Source organism: Solanum lycopersicum, chromosome 11, assembly GCF_036512215.1.
Source record: "Solanum lycopersicum chromosome 11, SLM_r2.1".
NCBI lineage: Eukaryota > Viridiplantae > Streptophyta > Magnoliopsida > Solanales > Solanaceae > Solanum > Solanum lycopersicum.
Window position 1 is genome coordinate 27,025,354 of NC_090810.1, and position 25,495 is coordinate 27,050,848.

Below are 25,495 nucleotides of genomic sequence, written 5' to 3' on the forward strand. Positions count from 1 at the left end.
ACACTATACTAGAATTGTTATTTTCGTTAGGTTTTATCTAATTATTTGCCTATGGTTCCCACAACCCTAGTTATGGAGTTTTGCTACCCATAGTCATAATCAAAATATTCAAATATATTATATAAGAATTCATGTACTTACTTCAATGAGAAAGAGTAAAATCGAAAAGTTTTCCTGATTAATCACCAAAAATCACCAACAATCACTTGCAAGAATCTCAAAGTAATCAAGAATCTCACAAAAAGTCTAATGATAATCAAAAGTCTAACAATAATACACAGAGTCTAATAATGATCCCGATTCTAACCAATAATACCGTGTCTCACTAATAATACCGAGTCTAACCTCAAAAATGATGTTTTTCAAACTATTTATAGAAAATAAAAACCTTATTAAACAAGGACTCTATTTGCTGGAAATCTGTCAAAACGCAGCTGGGTCGACGGACCTCGCGACGGATCGTCCTGGTCACGACGGACCGTCATGGACTCCGTCGTCCCATACTTGATGAAATTTCTTCTGCTGCTCTCTTCATTACCCTTGACGGCAAGTATGACGGACCTTCATAGGCACAACGGTTCGTCGAGGGTCTTCGTTCCAAAACACTTAAACTCTTGAAATATGGGTATTGGGATTACTTCTCTGAACTTCATGAGGAACCTGCAGGACGGACCGTCATAGACACGACGGACCGTCATGGACTCCGTAGCCCCACACTTGGTCAGACTTCCCCATCTTCCTTCAGCAGTTGCACTATGTTGCCACCTATGGACCGTCACAAGCATGATGGACCGTAACAAGCTCCGTAGGTGGTCTCTTCTGCATTAGAGAAACTTATATAAAAATTAGCACAAAAAGGCTTTTGGACACATTAAACTTAAGGAAAAAGTATTAATAATACTGTGAAACCACGGTATATCAACATTAAATGTCTCACATAGTGAATCATTGCTTATGAAAATAAAGTTTCATGTGTTGATCTGAAATATGATATTACATACGGACGTAATTGTATGAGTCAAACCAATAAGTTATGATCAATTTATCTATTTATTGGTTTATGTTCAGGAACTAAATAGTTTTCATATGATAATTTTGATGTGCAATATATGATTAATGAATATACTATGATGCGTAAAGATAAGTGGGAGATTAGAAGCAACACTAAAGTTGTAAATACTCCTATTGAATGTCCCTCAAGGATAGAGTCTAAGAGATTAGAAGCAACACTAAAGTTGTAAATACTCCTATTGAATGTCCCTTAAGGATAGAGTCTACGATATGCATGAAGCATGATAGACTTATCAATTTTAAACGATCATAATAAGGAGACAATGTGTTGTTGAAGAGCCTACGACAAAACACTTTATGAAACCTCATAATAGGGGTAGCTACCTAAAAATAATAAATTGATGATATCCCAATAAGGTATGTAGTATTGATAATCGACACAAAATGATATATCGTTGATCACATCTTTGATACAATAACGCGCAATATTGTAAAAGATTACGAGGATATGAATTCTACATCTATTAAAGCATGCTGATGTAGAAATAGTTATCAAGTGAAAAGTGAAATGATGCATCTTGGTAAGCGTAAAAATTATTTGACTTGCAATCTAGGCACTAAAAGACGTCATACATATAATACTGAATGTTTTCAATCACTTGACAAAATTAATATGAAAAGTCATGAAGGATTCAAAATCTAAAGTATGTGCAAGTTTTTGGAAAACTTGTTTATAATCCTTATAAGGATTAAATCGATTCAAAATGCATGAAACATATACAAGTATTGTTATTCAAGTTGATAACTCTATTTGAAACTCTTGAAGAGTTTTCAAAAGGCAATAGATTATTTGCTTAAAGAAGTTAATGTAAGGAACTTGCAGAAATCTTTCATCCTGAAGGGAAGATGCATATGAGGAGATACAAGGAAGCATATTTCGTCAAAATTTTTCTACACTCATGAGCTCCCAAGAATGACAATATCAACATGCAACAGGTTTATTCAAGTAACTTTATGGTTGATTTATTCATCAAGTCTGTACCACCTACAACTTTCAAGAAGATTGTGCACAAGCTTGAAAAATGAAGATTCAATTCTCTGGATTGATGTTCATATTAGGGGAGGTTAATATGTGATGTACTCTTTTTCCCTCACAAGGTTTTGTCCCATTGGATTTAACTTGTAAGGTTTTTAATGAGGCATCCATAATGCGTATTATTAGATATGTGTACTCTTTTTCCTTCACAAGATTTTTTCCTACTAGGTTTTATCTGGTAAGGTTTTTAATGAGGCACATAATCTATTGACATTCAAGGGGGAGTGTTATAAACATATTTGTATTATAGTGAATGTCTAATTATTTGGAGTCCTTGTAGCATATGGTTAGGAATCCTACTTGGGGACCAAGTAAAGTTTTTCCTATAAATAAAGGGTTTTCCTTCATTGTAAAGAACATTTGACATGAATCCTACATATACGTCAAGATAAATAAGAAGTCTTTTCTTTTCTCCCTACTTTATTTCTTCTAAATATATATAGTTTCATAATGTACTTGATATTTTTTATTTATTTATAACTTAACTTGCAACGTCCTATTTTTATGCTTTTAAGATCGGGAAGGTATCCTTCGTTAACATTCAATTAAAAGTTGGCTTTAACGTTTTGAAAAAAAATTGGTCGCTATAAATACATTTATAACGACCAAATATATGTTCCTTCGTTAAACAGTGGTCGTTCATATTTTTTGTAGTAGTAGAATCTCATACTCCTATCTAGACTAAGCTAAATTCCTTTGGTCATCCTAGTTAGAGTTCATTTCATTATTTCTTTTTTCATTTTGGGAACATCTTGCCTTAACCGACATAGACCATATGAGCCAATGTGGAATCCGGTGTCATGGAACCCTACATCGAAAGAAGGGGGATTACTTGACAAGGTAGTACCAAAATATGAACATAGCATCTAGGTGGTTCCACTAGCTAGTAATCCTATGGGGGCAACATAGTTCAAGAACTAGGAGATGTAGTTGGGACCCTCTTTATTCTACTCGCATTAAAATCTCTAATCTCATGAGTACATTAGTGATCCTACCTTTCCTATGTGACAAGAGACACTCTTCACTCTAGTTCACTCGGTGCTAAGCTAGAGTCCCTTTTTAAATGTCTTTAATGCCTTTATTAATCATCTTAGACTAATGTACGTCATATGGTTTATGCCTTATATAATCATCATCATAACTCAATAAGAATTGCATGAGTATTTTCCTTTCATTACAATTTATACATGTGTGGTTAGCACATTTACATAATCACATCATGATAAGGCACATTGGTAAGTTATCACCATCCTTATAACATTTACATCTTAGCCAATAACTCACAAACCATAGTTCAAGCTATTCCAATTCAACATCATACCAACCCTATCAATTTTAATATAAGGTATACTCTAAGACAACATTATCACTTAATCACATGTAATCATAATTGACGTAAAGAACTGATATCACAAGACTTACCCCATCTCCTTCAAAAGCCATCATCAAAGTTTTACCATCAACCATCCAATTTAACCCAACAATGGGTGTAATAATAACATTAAATAGTAATTGATACAATAACTAGGTCAATAACATCATCTCTATCCCAATTAACTTCAATTCATAACCTAGGGTTAGGCGGAAAGGTTTTATCACGAATTCTTCAAGAAATAGATCCTATCCCAATAATAAATTACCCTAGGCAGTCCAGGAATGAATTACAATAGATATGACTAGTCTATCAACCAATACATTCTCTAATTCCCATCAATTTATAAGCAAGATCCAAGATTTAGGGAAATTGGGGAAAGGGACATGATCTATATGAAATTGCATATATTAACATCAATTAACCAACAATCTACACTTAATTAGTCATTAGCAATTACAATTTATCATCAATTTGAAGTTTAAAAGAAAATCAATAAGAAAACCCTTGGAATTAGGTGATTTAATAATAATAATAATAATAATAATAATAATAATAATAATAATAATAATAATAATAATAACAACAACAATAATAATAATAATAATAATAATAATAATAATAGTTTTTGAGGAACTCCTCCTGTGGGAGTATTCTCTCTGGAAGGCTCACAAGCATGAGATGGTGTTAAATTCTTCTAATTTTTGTAATCATTATGGACTTTGATATCAAGAAGTACTCTATTAGAGGATAATTCATGAGTCTTCAATTAAGTATCTTCCGTAATTTTTTCATTCAACTTCATTGTGTTTATAATTTCACGAGATTTTTCTGTGGTTGACGACGATATGCTAGAAATTTTAGAAGACCATGAATTATCCATTGCAAAAGCATAAATTTCTCCACTATACTAATATTTATGTTCTTGAAATTTACTCAAGATATGAATGAAGAGAATGGATCTATTAAATATACAATATTGAATACAAAATCCTTCAAATATGGAAAATTAATTAATGTATGGTGTTCAAGAGTTAAAAATTTAACCAACCAAATCATAGTTCTTGTGGAGGATCATATCAACTTGCTAGGAAATCTAATTCTATTAATTTATTTCAAAAGAGGGTAAGATGAAGTGGGAAGCAATTGGCAAGAAATACTTGGAAATTAATAATTATGGAGACGCAAAATAAATGGTCATGAATATTAGTAAGATTAAAAATTAAGAAATCATGAGGTCCTATAATTTATGGTAAGATAAGTTGGATATATAATAAATGATAAGATGTATTAGTAAATTTAAAAATTAAGTACTCATAAAATATATCATAACAAGTATTAAGAGAACTATCGGTTGCACTCTGTTTGAATCATCATCACGTATTGTACTGTATTGTATCATTATCATACCTACATTGTTTGTTTTAATTGTTACTTAAAATGAATTGTATTATGTTGTTAAATTTTGTTGTTACATAACAATGAAAAACTCAATTTTATTAAAGAATCGATTTAGTGTGTGCCCTTTATTACTTAATTTCTAATTCAAATTATATCCTCACATAATATTTCATCACATTTTTTTACCAGTTACCCTATATTATTTAATTCTAATGAAACCTCCTGCCCTGGATTAATTACGGGTATTTTTGTAAATGTATATATTTTAATACAGTATGATACAATCAAATCAATTGATAAAAATGTCATTAAACAACAACAAACAATACATTCTAGTCAAACATTATATCTACCTTACAGTGCAATAAAATAGTGTACAATACATTATCAAACAATGATCTAAACAGAGTGTTAAGTAGTCCTAAAATATCTAGTAAAAGAAAATATATTTTAAAAACAAAGAAATTCAAAAAATACATGGCAAGAGAAAAAATATTTGGTAACAGTTCTAAGATTTTTCTATTGACCTTAAGTTTAGGTTCTTTGCACTTTTATGACGTGTGTACTTTAGAAGGTGAAGCAATCCAATATGTATGGTTATTTGGGTAACTTAAATAATATAATCGATATTTATACTGTTTACTTTGAATATGTTAATAGAAAATTTCAAAAATACCATGAACCAAAAAAGTGAGCCAACATGGTGCCTACTACAAACCCCCTAGAAAGAAATAAGCAAAAAATAGAGAAATATAATAAGGCTCATATCATAGATATGTAATTACTATACAAAATCAAACCAAAAAGTGACTGAGAAAGACAACTATATAAAAGAACCAACCCTGAAACTTGTGTCATTGGTACAAAGTTGTATACGTCAAGTCCATTTGAAACAAGATAGAAAAGTATAAACATGTATAAAAGAAGGAACACAAAGAGCTCACCACGATCAAAATTTATAATGGTCGTGTGAGATCCAACTCTAGGATGAAAAGGTTGCATCTCCTCCCATGCTTAGCAAACTGATTAACGAAGACCACTTTGCGTCTAAGGATAATGATATTGTCAGTGCTTCATATGCATTACATCATGGGCCACAGTTTGTTCTAACAAGCTCTTGTCACAACCCAAACATGGATGTAATGAAACCTGTCTTTTCCCACCAAGATACGTCAGCCTCAACCCAGTAAGAAAAGGAAAACAATAAAGATAAAAATAGGATAAAGTGAAAAAACTTATTTTTCTACTTAAACCCCCAAAATCTGGTTGTTACCTGTAGAAGCCACTAAATACATATATGTGTAATTAAGAATTAAATACAAGTCTCAATATTTGTGTCTCAAATAGAAAAAAGTCTACGAAATAAAAAAAAAAAGAGCCCGTCGAATGGCAAGCAACTACCTCTTCTAAGTTCTTGATTAACCTCGAGACCAATAGAATGAGAAAGAGATCACACGGTCCGGAATCAGAACCTACACAAATGTATACGCAACGGTGATTACCAACAATACGGTACCCCAAAACAAACATAATGAACAAAATAACTACATGAAATGGAATATGTGCAACCAAACCTCCTTAAACTACAACCGGCCCAAAAATTAGCCCATCCTAGAAATTCTAAAATACACGACTAGCATGCCCAATATCCAAATTTAAAGCTTGACGAATCAACAATTGAACAAACCAAATGAGTCAATCCCAATGACAAGTAGATCAGTCACGCATAAGTAACGCACAATCATTGAGTGTATTAAGTCATAATGATCATCTCTAGCCGCAAGTATTTCCCATCAACTTTATATGCCGACAAAGACCTCAACATGGTGACGGTCACATGCAATGACTTTGGCATAGTAAAACTCATCAGAATTTTAAAGACCTCGAAATAATAACACTCATCAGCAAAAACCTCTACATAATAGCAATTACTGACAAAAACTTCGCCATAAGAAAATTCGTCACATGCCTCATCACAATATTCAACTATGAAAGCACATAAGAAATATTACAGTACACCGAGGAGACAAGAATTAGCACATTTCAAGTCCACATTCATGCTTTCAAGCATTTCATCAATCAATCAATAAGGGTTTCATTAAGGTAATTCACATCATCATGTTCAACACGTAGAATTTTTTTCATTTCAGTCCCTCTTTATTCATTCATGTATAGCAAGTGGCGATTTAAATGTTTCACCTCATTCCCATTACTGCTAACACACAATAAACAAAGGAAGCATAAAATGAAAACTAGAATACAAGATTTAGTAAGTCACTAGACGTAAATAGATTAAAATAATAATAATTACTCTAATAGTTAAGTCTTCCCCTTCCAAACCACTTTCGAAGCCACACAATCTATAATATTCATGTGTTTACAATAAAATTACAGAATCAACAATACCCACGTCTATACTCTTGAAAGGTGGGTTAATAAACATAAAACCCAATTTTAAATTAAGGTTTGACTCCAGAAAAAAATACTGGAAAATACTCCTCACTGTTTTAGGAACTCATCAAGGAAAATAATTTCGAAATAGAACTTGAAGTCAGTTCACAAACTCTATTTTAGCTAAGAACTTGGGTTCGTTAAAAACCTCATTATTACCAATCAAAACCTCGTATTTTTAAGTTAACACTCATAATTAATAAAATAAAAATGAATGATTAGGATCAAGAGAATTCACCCAACTGATCTAGAACAAAAATCCCTTCAAAATTTGCCACCAATGGATCCCCAAGTTCAAAAATGGTGAAATGAGGCTTAAATCCCAAACGGAGAAGAAAAAACCCTAATAGGTATCTCTTCAGCAAACCTTGCGAAAAATGAGTACATCATTTAATTGAAACTTCCTCCACAAAAGCAAAGGTCGCTCAAGCGAGATGCCCATCACTTAAGCGAAGGTCAATTAAGTGCAGCCTTTGCAAAAGCAAAGCATGCAGACACCAACAACTTCAGACAAATTCCCAAACTTTGAAAGGACCCTCTGGACATGTTTATAACCTCGCACACCAAAAACACATGAAAATCAATAAAATTCTAAGTTCTGAACACAATGGAACAATGAAAACACAAATCTGAGGTCTCCTTGACCCGACATCAGTAAAAACTACAATAAACTAACTCGTGCCTAAAAAGGCTAATACAAACTACGGACCTCTCAAAAATCAACTAAGAACTCACCTAGACCTAAAATCATCCCTGAATCCAATATAACTCTTGGAATATGGATTCGAGCATCTGAACCCTTAATGCCAACTAAAGTCAACCCGAATGCTAGATTGCAAAAAATTCATAACTTTGGATCTCAAATCCTAAAAAAGATTTGTAATCAGAAGCTGAAAACTCTTACAGATTACACTTTACATTTTGGGACTGATGGAATTGACGAAATTCCATTCCAGCTCTCGAATATCAGAAAGACACCGAAAATTACTTTTTTAACAACTTGACCTTTGAAACTCAAAACTTACCAAAACTCTTAACTTTTAACTCAAAGTTTAAAACCAACTTTTCAAACTAAATTAAAAAAAAGGGGGGGGGGGTCGACGTCGGGATAGGAAAATGATAATTTCTATGAATAACCGAAAAATGATTGATCACATCTTATTGTTCTAATATAAAAATATTATTCATGACTTGGAGTTTCTTAGTGCATGATGTTAAATTGGCCTTGGAATCGAAAGAAGTTGAAGATAAATTCTTCAACCACACATGAACACCAAAAACTATCATGAAAAAAGAGTAAAAATATAGAAAGATCAAGATAATTATTGTGGTAAATTCATACCGAACATACTAATTACCTTGACATTATAATTGCAACAAATAATCTTAAATATGGAATACAAAGAAAGAAAGGATACTCTTGAATTGAAATCTATTCAATTAGGTCAAAGGACCATTGAAAATTATCTAAAAACGAAGTAAATTTATATTAGAATACCATGTATAACCCAATGGGAGAAGAGAGAAAACTCATCCATGAATAACTACACATAATAGTCACTAAGAAACGTTCAAGAAGAGATAATAATACAGGTTGAATCCCCAACTCCTAGAGTCAGTATCATAAACACAAAATCCAAAACAATCTATCCTTATGAAAGACATGATAACTTATTTATACTAGGTTCAATTACTGGATTTATTAAAATAGATGACTTGCAAATGAATTTCTAAGGAGAAGAATATAAGGGGTCAGGGAGTTAGAATTCTTCTCGAGAAACTTAACTTATGAAAAGGCAACATAATGAAAAGTCAAGAGAATAAATGTTCTGCTATATACATATAAAATAATTCTCTTATGTGTATAAGTTGAGGAATGATCGCGTGATAGAATTTATTAAGATATAACTAAATATATGTTTTAAAGATAAGATGTATTTTCTAGCGGAAGGTGTTTTATTAATGAACTACTTGCATCCCTAAGCTTTGGCCAGGAAAGAAATCATACATTTGTCAAAGTCTTCGATTCCACAATACTCTTCAAGGTAATAAATGTCAACTTTAAGATCCTTCAAGTAGGGTTAAACCTCTATTTCAGAATTAGACTTTACACGTCATTGATCAATACAAAAAATAAAATTTACGTCTCAAACCAAATAGTCTTCGTTCACTTATATTATTTTGAAATCTTGCCTTCCCAGTTTGAGAGAACTATGCTATTTTTTAATAGTCATCCTATCGGTTTAAATATAGAATTTATTTTAAAAACAAATGTAAATTACGATTTAGGCTTATCATAGTCTAGTTATAATAAAATACAAAAAGAAAAAATCGTCACATCCATTTGATTTAACATGAAGCTTTAAATTTCCAAACAATAAAATGGAATAAATTAATGAATAGAATGATTTAATGTATTCATATGGAATTTCTAAAATAATACGATAGGTTCTAATAAAAACAAAGCACAAATAAATTTAAGAGAATAATTTAATGTACTCAGATGGAATTTCTAAAATAATACCATAGGTTCTAATAAAAACAAAGCACAAATAAATTAAAGATCCACGAATAACCAAATAATTTAAAGCAAGATACAAACTAACATTAAAGCTTTAGATCAAAATAAAGCTCCTCTTTATCTTCATTATTGTTTTCTGCATCCCCCTCTTCCAATTTAAGTTGCATGTAACTATTTCCACTACGATTTATTATCAATATTTACCAATGAATCCTTTATATTTAAATCATCTGCACTATTTTTTCTTTCAAAACTAAGGGAATACTCCAGCACATCAGCTCTAGTTCCAACCATATCAATGTTGTTTTTTCCTAGGAGAACTAATAAATGATAAGTTTGAAGATGATTACCACTTCTCAGGCATAAGTCGGTATTTTGAAAAAAATTATTGTGTCTTATTAAAAGAAGGGTTATGAACGACATTAGAATCTACTTTAACTCGAAATGAGGATTGATTGGTAAAAGAAGAGTAAAATGGAATTTATGAATTTAAATTTTAGTAGGGGTAATAGTATGGATGATAATTGGGAGGGCCAAAAGTCTGAACAACATCAACAAGTGTATTTTGCCTTTTGGACAATGCCCTCACCCGTTTGTGAACTTTTGATGTCAGACTAAGGTTTGGTTAATATAAATTCTTTCTTGCAGAAGGTGCAAGAGAAAATCTTCGTTTTTGAGGAATTCCTCTGCATGGGAGTATTCTCATTGGAAGTCTCACTAGCATGATACGGTCTTCTCATTGTTGTAATTATTATGGACTTTGAGATCAAGAAGTACTCTGCCAGAGGATAATTCATGTCGCTTCAATTGAGAATCTTCCGTAATTTTTTCTTTCATCTTCATTGTGTTTCTAATGACTTCATGAGGTTCTTCTGTGGTTAACGATATGCCATAAAACTTTAGAAGAACATGAATGTTTCATTGAAAAAAGCATCTGTTTCCCCACTATACTAATATTTATGTTCTTGAAATTTACTTGACATAAGAATAAAGAGAATGGATCTTTTAAATAGACAATATTGAAAGGCACAATACATATATTGGACCATAAACTTGACTTCAAATTTTAACTTTGACCTCCAAGTTTCATAATGCACAAACATACACTTTAACTATCCAACTTTTAAATAAATATACACATGAGACCTTGTAGGACACCACGTATGACAAAAAATGACATGTTAAACATGTGTTTTTATTTGTTCTACTTTATACAAGTTTAAGTGTCTACTTGTGCACACCCAAAGTTGAAGGACATAAATGTGATTCAAAGTCAATTTAAAGTGCACAATTATGTATTATGCCATACTGAAAATACAAAATCCTTCAAATATGGAAAATTATTTAATGTATGGTGTTCCAAATGTAAATATTTAAGAAACCAAATCAATGTTATAGTAGAGGATCGTATAAATTTGCTAGAAAATCCAATTCCATCAATTTATTTCAAAAGATGGTAAGATGAAGTGTAAAACATATGACAAGAAGTAGTAGGAAATTAGTAATTATGGCCACCCAAAATAAATGGCAAGGAATATTAAGAAAATTAATAATAATGAAATCGTGGTGTCCTATAATTTATGATAAGATGAATTGGATACATAATAAATGGTAAGATGAATTGGGAAATTTAATAATTAAGTAGTCATAAAATATATCGTAACAAGTATAAGGATAACTATTGATTACACTCTTTTTGGATCATTGTTACCCATTGTATTGTATTATATCATTATCATACCTACACTGTTTGTTTTGATTGTGATATAAAATGAAGTGTATTTTTTGTTAGATTTTGTTGTTGATGAAAACCCTTATTTTATGAAACAACCGATTTGGTATGTTCTCGTTGTTACATAATTTTTTTCAATTATATCCTAACATTATATTTGATAACATTTTTTTTACCTTTTACCCTATATTATTTAATTCTACTCAAATCTTCTGCCCTAGAAAAATTATGGATATTTTAGTAAATATATAAATTAAAATGCAGTAAGATACAATCAAATCAAACAATAAAATTGTTATTAAACAACAACAAAAAATACAGTCTAGTCAAACATCATATGTAACATACAATACAATATATAAGAGTACAATATGATATAGTAAATTAGAAAACAATGATCCAATGAGAGTGTTAGGAGTTCTAATATATATGGTATAAGAAAATATATTTTAAAAATGAAAAATACACAAGTACCCCCTCAACCTATGTCCGAAATCCCAGATACACACTTATACTATACTAAGGTCCTCTTACCCTCTGAACTTATTCTATAAGTAATTTTCTATCCCTTTTTGGCCTACATAAAACTATTTTGTGGAGCTAACACTGGTTGACTATGTTCACAAGTTAATTTATATAGGGTATGTTGGGACTTGTCCCAATCATTGGCATACCCTGGGTTATGAGTTCATTGAGTTATAACTTGTCAAGTCATTCTTTAACAAGTATTTGGCCTTACAAGAACATCATAATTTACATTGGCCATATAAGATTGGTATGACTTTGTCAATGGCCAATTCTATTATATATTTTGGAAATAATATTGTAAGCCAATTTATTGGCATAAACCAAACTTTCACTAAACACTGGTCATGAGAATATCATTATCCAAGTTAATTAACTTCATGTATACACTATAGTATTATCATCATTTTAAGCAAGCCAACTTTTAACAACTTCATCTTCTGAAACACAATTGGGCATAACAACATTCTTATCTCATGTAAATGATACTCTAATCATACAGATCTAAACAGAGGTCTTATTTGACATTATTAAATCATAGAAACCTACACATAATGATCAGTTAGCACCACATACCAACAACATGACCGAGATTTGCATTATACATACTACTAGAATCGGAAATAGGGAGAACTAGGGATATGAACAATTGATTCATTAGAAACAACCCTAGTTATGATTTTCTTGAATTCAAAAACGTTTGAAAAGCCTCTTGCGGAAAGGAATCCAACAGAGAAAACCTATACCTTACTGTAGAATTGAATCTACAAAGATCACCCTGTACTTTGCACGAAAAATCTTGGAGAACTGCCTTGAAATTGCCTAAGGAGAATTGTTCACTATTTTTCTTACGTTTGTAAGCGTGAGGTTTCTTACCTAGTTAAACGTGAGTCTAAATCTTAGGAACTGAATATTGAATAATTCAACTTAGACTAAATAACTTATTAAATAATCAATTATCTAAATACCAAAATCCTCATCTTAAATTGACTAAAAATAAGAGAGCATTTGACTTAGCCAAATATGAAAATTTTCTAAGATGTCTCGGCTTTACCATGGTTTTTAATTAATTAGTAAGTTTATAATTTAATCAATTAAGTGACCTAGGGTAATAACTAAAGTAACTCTAAGTCACTAGGACCATAACCAACCTCTTTGGACCATCCTGGTTTAGGTACTACGATGTTTCTTTAGTTAGTTACCTGGCTAGTGTCACCCGGTTAAGTCTTAGAATTTCAGGTACACTAGTTAATTTATTTTAGTTAGTCATATGTTAGTTGTATAGTTAGGTAAGTTAGTTAGAGCCTAGGATTGGTTAGGAATTTAGGCCCCACGTGGCTTTACCCGTACGTGCGCCTGCCCCCCTAATCGCCCTAACCAAATTCGGTTGGGGTGTGGTCGCTTGGTCTCTTGCACATGTGTTGCTGTGCCTTTATTGTTCAAGGACCCTCACTATGTCCTTGCGCACTTCTTAATCTACATGATCATTTTAAATGATCATGTGCTGTGGTACCTAGGCTTGACACTTGGATTCCTCGTACCTAATGTGTGGGATGAAAGAAATAAATATTTTTAGCTTATGGTCTTCATTGTATGTACAATTCCTAAAAAGGATTGGATTGGGGCATTTGAACATCAAAGTATATCTTAAGTGACTTGTTAATATATAGAAATTGGATAACACCCTTAAGCCAATATTCTCTAATATGCCCAATATTACTCAATACTGGACATTGAGATGCCTATGTACCCCAATACATATTCTTAAAACCTAATAAACCCTTCACTAGACAAGTACATTTTTTGGAATGTTACATTACCCCCCCCCCTTAGGAACATTCGTCCCTGAATGACACTACACATAATTTTGACTCAAAGAGGGTATTTTCGAAAAACACATCAGCATACTTGAAACTTTACTCATTGTGAAAATCTGATTCACAACTTACTCTGGATGATGCACATCACTCAAAGCGTATCTTAAGCTTCATATCTAAGATTGAGGAACTTCCTTCTCAATCTCACTTGAAATCAATGCACATCACAACTCATGCGACACAAAAATCAAGTCAACGCTATACAAAAACAGCAACATGAATGCAAGCATGAACTCATATTAACTCATATAATGCAAGTATAAAATACACAGTTATGGACTTAAAACACCAAAAATGAGTAATGCACTAAAATTTAGAGTTTCTCAAACAAAATCAGATTTAGGAAGAGTATATATAACCTCAAGAACTAAATAAGTGAGAGTAACGGGATCTCATGTCGGCCTCAACATCCCATGTTGCTCCCTGAACAAGGTGATTCCTCCATAACACCTTTACGGTGGCAACCTCCTTGTTCCTCAGCAGCTTCACTTGGCGATCTAAAATTTCAACTGGAACCTCTTCATAAGGAAGGTTCTCATCGACTCCTACCCCCTCAAAAGGCAAGATGGATGATGGATCACCTAGACACTTTTAAGCATCGAAACATAAAACACTGAATGAACAGAAGCCATGTCATTTGGTAACTTCAGTTCATAGGAAATATTTCCTACTCGTTGTAAGATCTCATAAGGACCTATATACCTCGGACTCAACTTCCCTTTCTTACCAAACCTCATCACCCCTTTAATGGTAATATCTTCTGGTTGACTTGATCACCTACCTCAAATTCAAGAGCCCCTCTTCCTGTTATCAGCATAGGATTTTTGATGACTGTAAGCAGTAGACAATATATCCCTGATCATTCTCACCTTTTCCACAGCCTCATGTATGATGTCATGTCCAAGTATGAAAAACTCTCCTGCCTTAAACCACCCAACTGGGACCTATATCTCCTGCCATACAGTTCTTCAAAAGGTGTCATCCCAATACTGGAGTGGTAGCTATTATTATATCAGAACTCAATCAGTGGCAAGTGATCATCCCAACTCCCTTTGAAGTCAACAACACATGCTCTCAGCATGTCTTCAAGGGTCTGAATGGTACGCTCTGTGTAACAACCCTAAAAACGGCTATGCTAAATAATGCTTAATGTGCCAAGAATGCCTACGACTAGACCGGGTTCACACGCATTGATACGCATAAAACCAGACCTCAGAACCCTTACAACAGCCAAGCCAACTAACTTGGGGAGTTAGTTGAGCTAGTAAAGGTTGGGTCCAGCCATGTAGGGCTCCCGAATATGAAGATTAACTCAGATATGTCTTTACCGTACTTAAAAAGGGAAAATCTTAAGTTTGGAGGGTCTAGGGATAAAATGGTATTTTTACAGGCTAAGGGTAGTATCATAATTATTCTAAATATATAATTAATTATTTAATTAATAACTTGGAAGGGAATTTTTGGAAAAGAGGTCCAAAAATTGGCTCCTAGAGTGAAGTCTTGCTCCACCCGAGTTCTAACCTAGGTGGAAGCGATGATTTAAATTGTATTTATTTAAGTTTCTAAATTAATGTAATTGATTAATATTTATTATTTATTGGCCAATTTAAAATAAAAGGGAAATAAGATTTTTATGTTTGTTTAATTAACTAAACCTTATTTGACTAAGTCCTAAACTGGACTCCTAAGCCTAAGGTAACTCTCTCCTCTCACGTCTATCTCACTATCACGTTCAATCTCTCTTCTCCCATTCATGTTTCCTCTACCAAATAACATTCAAGAACAGAATTTATACCAAGGTTCTTCACACTTGAAGAACTCACATGAAAATATAATAAAAACAAACGTTAATCAATCACGTAGGAAAAGAGAAGGTTTTCCGTCGAGTGGGGTGTTGGACGTGTGTTTTGAGAAGTGTTTTGGCAGGAAGTCGAGGTTTTAACATCAAAAAGGTATGGGTTCTCTTCTCCCTTGGTCCCTTTTCCAAGAGACCCCTAAGGTTAAGACGAATATATTCTAAAAACTAGGGTTGCTCCCCGTCGCATGTCCCTGTAACTAGCTCCCAATGATTCGTAGGTTGGGTATGTTTGCTGGTAGATATAAGGCGTTTGTTGCATTTTTTGTGATGAATATGTTCATGTATGTGTGTTTGAAATCGTATGATGGACAACCTATGTGTTCCGAAACTATGTGCATGTGTCTGCAAAAAAGTGACAGTGACTAGGTATTCTCGGGTTAAGGCTCAAAAATTGTAATGTTATGGTTGTGATCTTACGTTCACAAACTTATGTAAATCGTGATGTTCATATGAAGTTTAATGGGGCTGAATTGAGTGAAAAACTCTTGGCTAATCGAATTCAATGAAAATGCACCTAAAACGTGAACTATAAAATTCCCTAAGAACTAATGAGTAACTTGATGAAAAGATGCTGAAGAAAAACTACACAATTTCTAGTTTCAAATGATGAGTTTCGGTCAAGTTAAGAGGGTTCAAAATGTTGTGAAAAATGAATAAAATAGGTGAGGTTATGAAGGATTGAACCCGTGACTTCACCATGTTAAAAACCATGAAAATAAAGAAGTAAAAAGGAATGTGGTGAAGGGGATTTGAACCATGATTTTGCGCTGGAAAATGATGTATGAAAATAAGAAATGAGAGGAGCGGGATTCGAACCCACAACCTCTTGGTCAAGCTTAAGGAAAAATGAAAAGAAAATAAGTGTGAGGTGTGGGAACCGAACGCACGACCTCTAGGCGGAAAAGGAGAGTTAAATGAAAAATAAAGTGAGGGTGTGAGGGTTTGATCCCACAACCTCATGGTCAACTCGAAGAAAAAATTAAAATAAAAAGGGGTTGTGGGGGTTCGATCCCACAACCCCTCGTCCTAGAAAGAGAAAATGTAAATAAAAGAAATTAAAAGAAAATGAAGGTGTTGGTTGGGTCTTGATCTTGGGTCCCAGGCCGTGTGAGCAAAAATAAAATAAATTAAAAATGTAAGTGTTGTCCAAGAGATTCGAAACCGGGTTCCCTTGCACAAATTCCATATTGATACATAAGTCATACGTGAATTAAATATTCAAGAATAATGCTTCCTACTTGGATCGAAATCGATATCTGACATAAATACAAGATGCATAAGTCTTGTACCACATAATCTTAGGAAGATATGAACCAGTTAAACGAACTATGAACGAAGCCTCATGGCTTGTAGGTATAGATCCATAAGTCTAGCATACGTTTAAAAAAATAAGTGAACCTAAGATGTATGTAATGAAATGATGTAACCCTAAAAGGGTTAAGTAAGAGTGTAAAACACACTTAATGGCCAAGTGCATTGGCACATGATGAAATGAACAGTGAAACAATGAAATGAACAATGAAATAATGAAATGAACAATGAAATGATGAAACCCTAGAAGGGTTAAGTAAGAGTGTGAAACACACTAAATGGCCAAGTGCATTGGCATATGATGAAATGAACATTCACTTAAAAAGGGGTGACTAAGAGAAAATGTGCTAATGTTAATGAATGTGGTGACAACATGATATGAGGCTAATGTAAAAGATGAGAGCAATCTCAAATGAGCCTAAGTAAATGTTACTAAAACGTACTCACCTATGAGAGTGTAAAGTTAATGAAGAGATCAGTCTCTATGAACACTCTAATGAAAGTATTGATATTAACACACTTAATACTAATGATGAGATGAGAAATTATCTATTGAGATATGATGTCCTAATATTAGAAGCCAACTTCCATGACGTATCAGTTGAATGTAGTGGAACTTTATACAGAGCACCGATAGACTAGCTATGAGTGGTGATTCCTTCTTTCAGAAAGAGTGGAGATTCACGTAACTCTCATGAGATGAGACTGTCCAGCAATGCCGGGTATGAGTCTCCTTATATCCCCTAGTCTTTGAACCTATAATGCCAATATACGGATCTGGCGGGGTTCAATTCCAATGTACGATTGCATGTTTTGGGTCACTTTGTCCGGTGATTCAACCTCTTTTCGTTGTGGGGGAGACACTGTATTTCATGATGCTCACATGATCTATGTCAGTTATAGTTAAAGTCTCCAATGAATGAATTAGGCCACCCTCAAATGATGTACATAATAAAATGAATGATACCAAAGGTATTAGGATAGGATGATCAAGAGGTGAGCTAGACTTAAGTAATGACACTAGGTCATTCTTGATTATTGCACAATGAACCCGATGAAAGTCTTAAACTACATCCTAGGTATAGCTGATGTTTACACTAGACTATGAAAGAAATGAAATGAATTATGTATAAATGAATGAAGGAGACTCTGTGTTTGATAAAGAAGGCTCCCTAGTTGAGGTCCCGTATGTTGAGCCCTCATTTTGGGAAGTCTTAATGTCAAGTCCATGATTCCAAGGTCTCATGGCATATGAATGAATGATATGAAAGATGTTATCTTCTATATGCAATATGTTATGTGCTATGCGTAAGATGTTATATGTTTTGTGCAATATGATAAGTTTGATGATTCATGTTACTCTCATGGCATAACTTTCCTAATCCAAATTTGGAAAGCTCACTAACTTTCCTAATCCCATTTTGGCAAGTCCACTGACTTGACTTTCCATAATCATGTTGTTAGGAAAGAGTTTTCCTTACTCATGCATGTCCTTGGTGTGTGCTTGCATATACCCATACTTAGTATAAGTATGTACTAATCCCATAAAATCTACAATTTTAGGTTCAGGAACAAGTGGACGCTAGAGCTTACAGGTTCACGTTGCAGCTATCCGGACGTGGAGTTTTAAACTGAACTTGGTAGGCACTCATGCTTTAGAGGATTTATACCTTTATTATCTAGCTTAGATGTAGGATATAGCTAGTGGATCATGTTCCACTAGTGTTTCTTTCCACTTTTTTTCAGACTTTGTATTGGTGTCATTTTGGAAAAAATACGTTTAGTAAAATTATGAATTGATTCTTTAATTAGATTATCTCTATATTAGGTGGTTGATTTATGAAATCCTATGATGTCAAGTGTAAGATGCTTAGAATTAAATAATAAAACAAAAAGTTCAATTTTTTCACTAAAAATTAACCTAGATGAAGTAAGAATGACGTATGTAGGTTTTTCTGCGACCTCTAAGAGGTCAACGACGTTGTTCTCATCTGGAATATAGATTATGGACGTGAAAAAGTTGGTATCAGAGCGCTAGGTTGAATTCTGAGGATAATAAGTTCACATCAACCACATTAAGTAGTTTCTAAGTCATGGTACTAAAGTGCATTACTATCCTGAATTAGAGACTGCATGATGCGTAGGAAAATTTCCCTTCTTCTGATCTTATATTGACTTTCCTAATGTTTGATTTTCTTTGTTTTATGAGAGTGTCTAACATCAATCCTTGTTGTTTTCAGAAAATCAATACTAGGAGAACAATTGGTCAAAGGAGAGGAGGAGTAGCTGCTGGTGGCAATCAGGTTCCACCCCAGGCTTCAGTTGAAGGAGTGGCTATGACGGTTAATCCTGCTGGGTTGACTGATTCAGAGGTGAGGGCATATCTGGTCCAGATGGAACATGCCATCACTATGCAGGCCCAGTCCATGACTGACAAGGTCAAACGACAGAATGTTCAAAGGGCAGAATGGTTGATAGGCTAAGAGACTTTACGAGGATGAATCCTCCTATTTTCACATGGTCTAAGATTTTGGAGGATCCTCAGGAGTTTGTTAATGAGGTGAATTAGATCTTGGTGGCTATGGGGGACACATATACTGAGAAAGCAAAGTTGGCTTCCTATAAACTCAAGGATGTTGCACAGACTTAGTACAAGATGTGGCACGATAGCCAGGTTTTGGGCGGTGTTCCGGTCACTTGGGAGCTATTTAAGACAGCCTTCCTAGAGAGATTCTTTCTTAGGGATATGAAGGAGGCAAAGGTTGAGGTGTTTATCAACCTTAAGCAGGGATCAATGACACTCAGGGAGTATTCCCTGAAGTTTGTTAAACTATCCAGGTATGCTACTTCCCTTGTATATAAAACTAGGGATGAGATGAGCAGGTTTCTCATAGAAATCAACGGAGATCTGGAGGAGGAGTGTTGGTCTGCGATGCTCCATGATAACATTGACTTCTCCAGGTTGATGGTACATGCTGGCGGTAGAGGACAACCGAAAGAAGAGAAGCATTTGTGCTGCTAGGAAGCCTAAGTCTCAAGATTAGGCAGGTCCTAGTAATGGAGGCAACAGAAACAACTTTGGTGTCCCTGAGCAGCCCAAATTCAAAAAGGGGCAACAAAGTTCAATGAACTCTAACTCTCAGAGGACTACAACACCTAAAGGAGGCAGACCCGAGCCCAGGAAGGGCAATGGAGGTGAGATACAGCGTCCCAGAAAAGATTGTCGTAAGTGTGTCCATGCTCACAGTGAAGAGTGCATACAGGGCACTATGCCTGTTTTGCTTGAGATAAGGGCGAGCACATGGTTAAGGACTTCCCACAAAAAAGAAGTCAGGCTGGAGGTAATGCTCCACCTAGTCCTAATCCACAAGATGCAGCAATTGTCGAGCCTCCTAAGAGGAACAATATCTACATCCTAAAGGGTAAAGAGGAGCAGGAGAAGTCCGTTGATGTGGTAACAGGTATGCTGCAAGTATTCTCAACTTCTGTTTATGCTTTAGTTGATCCAGGGTCTATGCTTTCCTTTGTAACTCCTTTTCTTGCTCTCACTTTTGAGATATTGCCAAAAATCCTTCATGATCCTATAGTGGTTAGTACACCTTTAGGAGAAATGTAAGAACTGATAGAGTATACAAGGATTACTCAATAGTTGTATGTGGTAAGACTATGTCTAAAGACTTTGTTGAGTTACCAATGCATGATTTTGATGTTATTCTTGTCATGGACTGGCTTCATAGTTGTTATGCTTGCATGGATTATCGTAATAGGGTTGTGAGATTTTGTATCCCTAATGAAGAAGAGCTAGTATGGGAGGGGTTCAACTCGTGTCGTCCTAATCCCTTGATTTCGAACCTTAAAGCCAATAAAATGATGTCCAAGGGTTTATTGTGTCATCTTGTGAGTGTTAATAATTTGTATCATGAAATTCATTCCATAGACTTAGTGCCTGTAGTGAATGAGTTCCAAGATGTATTTCCTGATGATTTCCTGGAGTTCCTCCCCTCAGGAGATTGACTTTACAATCGACTTAGAACCCGATACAAAACCAATTTCAATTCCTCCTTACAGAATGGCTCCATCTGAACTTAAAGAGTTAAAGGTACAGTTAAAAGATCTCACTGATAAGGGTTTCATTTAGCCGAGCATATCCCCTTAGGGCGCTCCAGTGTTGTTTATGAAAAAGAAAGATGGAACCCTTAGAATGTATATCGAGTATCGGCAGCTAAACAAAGTCACTATCAAGAATAAGTATATCCTTCCCATAATAGATGACTTTTTTGACCAACTCCAAGGGTCTAGTTTCTTCTTGAAGATCGATCTTTGTTCAGGGTACCATCAGCTTAGGGTTAGGGATGAAGATGTTCTAAAGACAGCCTTTCGTACCCCTTATGGTCATTACGAGTTTCTAGTTATGTCATTTGGTCTCATTAATGCACCTGAGGCATTTATGGATCTCATGAACAGAGTCTTCCGTGAATACCTTTACTATATCTTCATAGTATTCATTGATGACATTCTCATCTACTCTAAGATCAAAGAAGAGCATGAACAACATTTGAGAATAACCTTGAAGGTACTTAGACAACATCAGTTGTATGCCAAATTCAGTAAGTGTGAATTCTGGCATAGATCAGTGACCTTCCTGGGTCATGTTGTGTGTGACAAAGGTGTGGAGGTAGATCCCAGGAAAACTGAGGTTGTTAAGAACTGGACAAAACCTTTTACTCCGACAAATATCCGTAGCTTCTTGGGATTGGCTGGTTACTACCGTAGTTTCATGGAGGTTTTTTCTTCCATTGTTGCCTCACCGACAACTTTGACTAAGAAGAAGGCCAAGTTTGAATGGATGGAGACTTTTGAGAAGAGTTTCCAGGAGCTCAAGGACAAACTCACTTCAGCCCCGGTGCTTACTTTGCCTAAGTGTGGTGAGAATTACATTGTGTGTTGTGATGCATCTTGGGTTGGTTAGGGTTGTGTTCTTATGCCGGGTGGTAAGGTGATAGCTTATGCGTCCAGACAACTCAAGGTTCATGAGAAGAATCATCCCACTCATGACCTAGAGGTTGCAACTGTGGTGTTTACATTAAAGCTGTGGAGGCACTACTTGTATGGGGTGCATGTGGAGCACCCCATGGGGATATTCTCGGTTGGATGAAGCTCTTATCAAGTAGATCTTTTAACTACAACTTCAACTCTTTGAGTTTAGCTGGAGCCATTCTATAGGGAGGAATGGAAATTGGTTTGGTGTTGGTATCTAAGTCAACACCAATGTCAATTTCGCGTTCAGGAGGGATTACTGATAAATCCTCCGGAAAGACATCTTGAAACTCATTCACTATGGACACAGAGTCTATGGAAGGAATTTCATGCTCTAAATAATTGACTCTAACAAAGTGATATAGATACCCCTTAGATAACATCTTATTAGCTTTAAGATGGGAAACTATTTAGCCTATTGGATTTGAATTACGCCCTTCCCATTCTAACTCTAGCTCATTAGGAAACTGAAACCTTACTACCCTGTTTCGACAGTTTATGGTAACATAACACTTATGGAGCCAATCCATACCCAAAATTATATCAAATTCAAGCATGGTTTAATTCTATTAGGTCAGCATAAGTGACTTTTATCAATAACAGTTATTGGGAAATCTCTATATACTCTTTCAGCTCTAACCCTATAGGAGTACTAACTAGAAAAGGTTCATGAAAGATCTCAGGAAGCAAGTCAAATTTACTAGCTACTAAGGGAATAACAAAAGACAAGGTGGATCCTGGATCAAACAATGCATATATAGGAAGAGAAAAGACATGCAAGTTACCAGTCACCACATCAGCTGACTTCTCCTGTTCCTCTCTACCCTTTAAAGCATAGAACCTGTTCCTCTTGGGAGGCTCAGCTACAGCAGTAGGATTAGGCCGAGGTGAGTATCTTCCTTAGTTTGATTTTTCACATGTGAGAAGTCTCTGATCATATGGCCACTCTTGTCGCACCCATACCAAGCATTAGAACCTCTCCTGCACTCACCTCCATGCGAACGACCATACTTACCACATGAATTTCTGTCACGCTGGGCATTTCTATCATTACCCTTCTTAGGGTCAAACTTGTTCCCTTTGGCATTAGTGTTCCTAAAAGGAGTAGGATTACCTGAGTCTGGTGCCTCTTCTTGAACTTGGGCCTGTCCTGGACTCTAAACGAACTCCTACCACTCCTAGAACAAGAATAATTCGAGGTCCTAGGCTTCTTGCCTTCTCGGCCTCCCTTCCTCCGATGACTCTCCTCTACCTATTGTGCATGTACCATTAATTTAACAAGGTCCATGTTATCATGCAACATGGCTGCCCAAGATTCCTCCTCCAGATCCTCTGATACACCAGTTACAAACCTTCTCATCTCATCCCTGCTATTGGACACCAAGGAAGAAGCATATTTGGAAAGCTTGACAAACTTCAAGGAGTATTCCTTGACAAAAATACCTCCCTAACGTAGGTTGATGAACTCCTCAACCTTAGACTCTCTCTACTCTCTGGGAAAGAACCTCTCTAGGAATGCAGTCTTAGAAATGTCCCAAGTGATAAGGACTTCTCCGGGTGCTCGGCCATCTACCCATATCTTGTACTATAACTGAGCCACATCCTTGAGCTTGTATGCAGCCTACTCAACCTTCTCCTTTTCATTAACACCCATAGCACAGAGAATCTTGTGTACCTCATCAACAAACTCATGGGGATCCTTATTGATTCTGGACCCGAAGTAGATTGGAGGATTCATCCTGGTGAAATCTCTTCGTCTGCTAGCCATGGTGCTAGCATGTGGGTTCTCCCTGGGAGAACCCTCTCTAGTGGACTGGTATGTGATAGCCTGTGCTTGAGAAGTGATGGCTTGGGCCATCTGAAACAGTGCTACACTCACTCTTCCATCCGTCAACATAGTTGGGTTGACAGACACTTGTACTCCAGCAGCTGGGGCTTGAGTAGGATCTTGGTTTCCCCAAGTAGTTGCTTCTCCAACACTCCTTCCTGCGTTTCTTGTGTTCATTTTTCTACACGCACACACAAAAAGGAAGTTAGATACTAGAATGACACCAAATATCAAAGCTCTACACTGCACGATAAAGAGTAGAAGAAGGGAAGATTCCTAACATCACTAAGTCTCTAAGTCATGATTGTGTTGCACTTCACAACCATAAGCTAGAAACTACCCAACGTGGTTGTTTTGTGCCTTAGTTTCTCGGTAATTTAACCTCATGCTCTGATACCAAGTTTGTCACACCCGGGTTCTAGACCCTAGATGAGACCGGCGTCGTTAATCTCTAAGAGGTTGCAGACAAGCCTCTTCTTAGATTTCATTACAATCATACAGTTAAATTTAGCAAAAAATTTAAAACTTTTTAACTTAATGAAGTTTACTTAGACTTCATATAATTTCTGCATAAGAGTGATATACTAATAGCTCAAACTAAACAACCATCTATTAATAGATTGAACAATTAAAATGAAGAGTTCATAATAATAGTAGTTGCCAAACCGGCCTTAATAAAAAAGCTTGAACAAACAGCTTCAAGCGAATCTTCAATCTTCTTCAAGAACTTGCGCTTATAAAAATAGTAATAGTATATGGGTTAGTACACACTTGTACTAAATATGGGTATATGCACATTAACACATAAGGACTATGCATGATCAAGGAAAGCTTTTCCTATAGCAACATGCCATTTTTGGAAAGTGAAGTCACTTTACTTTCCTAATTCGTTATTTACGAATCATGCTATGAATATGACATATTTTCATGCATTTAAATCACACAACTCATTTTCTATATGAACCTAATACCTTGGAATCATGAACATAATTTTAGAATAACTCGAGCAAAAATTTATATTTTTGCTCCCCCCTTAAGCCGAGAGCTCCTTTTCCCACACTTAGATTATTTTTTAGTCTTTTCTTCTTTTTGTTGTGTTGTTCAATGATATCCTTTGAACTTATGTTTTACTTACGAGTGCAATGATTCATTGTAGTCCCATTCCTACAATGAATCAAGTAAGTAATCCAAAACACTAAGGAATTTGACTACCCTACTCACAAGTTATTCTTACCATTCTGGTTAAATTGGCATGAGTCTTTATAAGCCAATATTTATTAGCTATGACCATTATTTAGTTGATTGCGTAATATAAAGATTATTGTGTATGCCCATTATTTGATCATTGCATAATATAAAGGTTATTGGCTATGTCCATTATTTGATCATTTGCATAATATAAAGATTATTGCCTATGCCCATTATTTGATCATTTGCATGATATAAAAATTATGGGGCATTGATAAGCCAATATG

At 34.9% G+C, this 25,495-nt stretch overlaps 1 long non-coding RNA gene across 1 annotated transcript in view; it reads right to left on the reverse strand.

Annotated features, from left to right (window-relative positions):
* Positions 1-203: 203 nt before the first annotated feature.
* Positions 204-25,495, reverse strand: part of LOC138339565 (uncharacterized) — a 35,224-nt gene continuing 9,932 nt past the window's right edge. Inside the window, exons 2-4 of the long non-coding RNA XR_011212400.1 lie at positions 6,282-6,352; positions 5,825-6,033; positions 204-819 (exon numbers count right to left, since the gene is read on the reverse strand). This is a non-coding gene — a long non-coding RNA (uncharacterized lncRNA). The remainder of the gene's footprint in view (positions 820-5,824; positions 6,034-6,281; positions 6,353-25,495) is intronic.